Raw genomic sequence first — 3036 nt, 5'->3', positions numbered from 1 at the left:
GCTGATGGTAGCTGGGGGCCCTCGGCAGGCCCCATTGTAGCATGCCTAAAGCTACCCATGACTAAACCCACAGTGACAAGGACCAGCACCATGCACTCTCTTGGACCCTGAATCCACAGACTTTTGTCAAGAGAAGTCACAATTTAATAGCCCCTTCCGGTCTTGCCACACTATTAAGCTTGGGGACTTAACAATGTAAACTTTTATTGTACTTTTGCATTCAAGGCCAAGCTGAAATTTCTTTCTCCCTGTGGTGTGTGTGTGTGTGTGTGTGTGTGTGTTCCCCATATTAGAAACTAGCTTTTGGGCTGGAGAGATGGCTCAGGGGTTAAGAGTACTGACTGTTCTTCCAAAGGTCCTGAGTTCAAATCCCAGCAACTACATGGTGGCTCACAACGATCTGTAAAGTCTGAAGACAGCTACAGTGTACTCACATTGATAAAATAAATAAATCTTAAAAAAAAAAAAGAAACTAGCATTTGTTACAGGGGTAGAGATGTTTCTTAAAGAGCAAGTCAAAAATCACAAGGCAAACAATGCTACAATAGAAAACATAGTTCAGGAGAGGGACTTCCAACAACTAACATTATTAACCCGACAGCTGATGGTGCAACCTCAGTCCATGCAACTCTGTATGGAAAGGGATCAATCTGCAAGATAAGGATATACTGAGAGGTAAATAAAAACAAGAGTATAAGTAAACAAGTAAACAAAGAAAGGAGGAAGAGAAAGAAAGAAACAAACAGAAAATTGTTACTATTGCCTTTCAAGAGAGGAATTCACTTGACTCCTAAATTGCCAGTAGTCAGTAACAGCTACCCATTCAAGAAGACATTTTTATTAAAGATGAGACCCGACAGATAAACATTTGCAACCAATCACTTCCGATAACAAAGTATTGGCTTTGACCCCCACTTAAACAGAATGAGCAGCCCTGTCACATAAAGGGCATTCCATTGGGGCTTTATTAGAATGTAGTGATTTTTCTGTAAATTTTCATCTTGCAGTAGAAACCTTGTGGGAATTCTATTAAGTACCTCATAATGTCATCATAAGTACCTTATATTTTTTTCCCCTGTTGTTTCTTTCCTAGAGCCTGGCATATTCTCTGGTCCTTTACAGATGCTTATAGATGAGAGCACTGTGCCTTGGTGCTAGCAGTGGTGGCAGTGACTGAGCCCTCCGTTTGTGGCTATCACTGGCTCTCCTGTGACCACTTGCCACCTGCCTCCCAGCTTCCAAGGCTTCTTGCACACCTATTATTTTTGACTTGGCAGACACTCACTTGCCATTTTGTATCAAGAAGAGTTCTGGGTTCTAGGTCACTTGGACTTCCTGCTTCACACCTGGCAGAACTGTACAGTGGCTCCAGAGCACACTTCTAAAGCCCCAGATGGCATTTCTGCCATCGGCTTGTGCGACACAGGCCTTTAAATTGTGAGTGATAGCACCACCTTGCAGGTGGTGTTACACTGGAATAATGATTGCTCTTAAACCCACAGGAATTTTTGCTGGTGTCAGGGAGCCTCACACTTTAGGGCAAACACTCTAGCTTTGGTGAAAAGCACAGTTGTAACAGCATAAATATGGCCCAGGTAGAGTTCAGGATAGTAATTTAAGTGGAATCTAAAAAAGAAACGTACAAAGCACTGCCTCTGTACTAGGGTTTCAGACTAACATCATAAAAAATAGTGTCACCCAGAACAGGAAGGGGTAGATGGGCTTTCCTTTAAGGATTTGTGGCTGATTTTGACTAGGTTTCTAACCAATGTTACAAACACAGCTCCTCCAAAGCCCGTGCAGACTACTAACTAACCAGGTGCCCACATCTGGCCCTAGACCCCAACTCCCATGTATGGACATGGAAGGCCTAGGAACTCAAAAGGCAGCAGGAGAGTAGCAGCATTCAGGATGAGTCAGCAGCAGAGACCCAGGTAAGACACAGATGCTCAGAGGCACATTCTTATACATCATTCCAGTCTACTTAAAAACCATTAATTCATTCAACAAACATTTTTATGTGCACTAGTGTTTTGCATACCTTTATGTCTGTAAGGTTGACAGATTCCCTGGAACTGTTGTTAAGACAGGTTTGAACTGTCACGTGTATTCTGGGAACTGAACCAGGATTCTCTGGAATAGCCAGTTCTCTTAACCACTGAGCCACCCCTACAGCCCTGCAACATGTATATTTACACCTAATATGTGCCAGAACTTTCCTAGGTCCTTACGATGGGGAGTGGGGGATGACTGTACCCCCATTACATTACATTCACACCAAATATACTCCGCTCTTGTAGCAAGGAGACATTTAAAAAGGAATGGGACAGATGTGTACAAATAAATCTCTCCAGACAGACATCTCACATCTGGGAGGTTTTTCTCTGCTATTTCCACCTTGTATTTCCTTCTGGATAGAACTGGACACATGTCAGTAGAGATGCCTGGCATTTCCGTCAGATAGAAAGAGCTGGTTTCACTGTGAGCTGGTACTAGGTATAGTGCTTTGCTTAAAGGCCCAGGTGCCCATCTTAGCTGACAGTCTCCCCAGCTACAGACCGTATCCTGGAGAGGAGGGGCCAGGCTCTATGTCCCATTCCATTCTTAGCATGTGACCAAGTCCCTGCAGAATGATCAGTTTGTTGAATAAATGATTGGATCCTGTGAAAATAGCTCTCCACAAAGGTATCCTGCTTACATACTTAGGCTACAAATGCTCAAAAGGGTGGAAAGTTATTGTTACATTTTAGTAATTCAGAATTCAATGGTGAATCTAAAATTATCACTTGTATATTTTATTCCTATTTTATGCACTCTTAAAGTCCAAGTGGGGCCAGGTGTAGTGGCATATTCCTTTAGTCCCAGCATTTGGGAGACTGGGGAAGGTGGATCTCTGAGTTAGACGACAGCCTTGTCTACATAGTGAGTTCTAGGACAGTCATAGGTACATAGTAGACTGTATAAACAAAACCCAAATGCAAATTTTACAAATTTATCTCTACTTCTCCCCCAACCAAAAAAAAAAAAAAAAAAAAA

This window comes from Mus caroli, chromosome 14 (genome assembly GCF_900094665.2).
Source record: "Mus caroli chromosome 14, CAROLI_EIJ_v1.1, whole genome shotgun sequence".
Lineage (NCBI taxonomy): Eukaryota > Metazoa > Chordata > Mammalia > Rodentia > Muridae > Mus > Mus caroli.
This window is presented reverse-complemented; position numbering follows the sequence as displayed.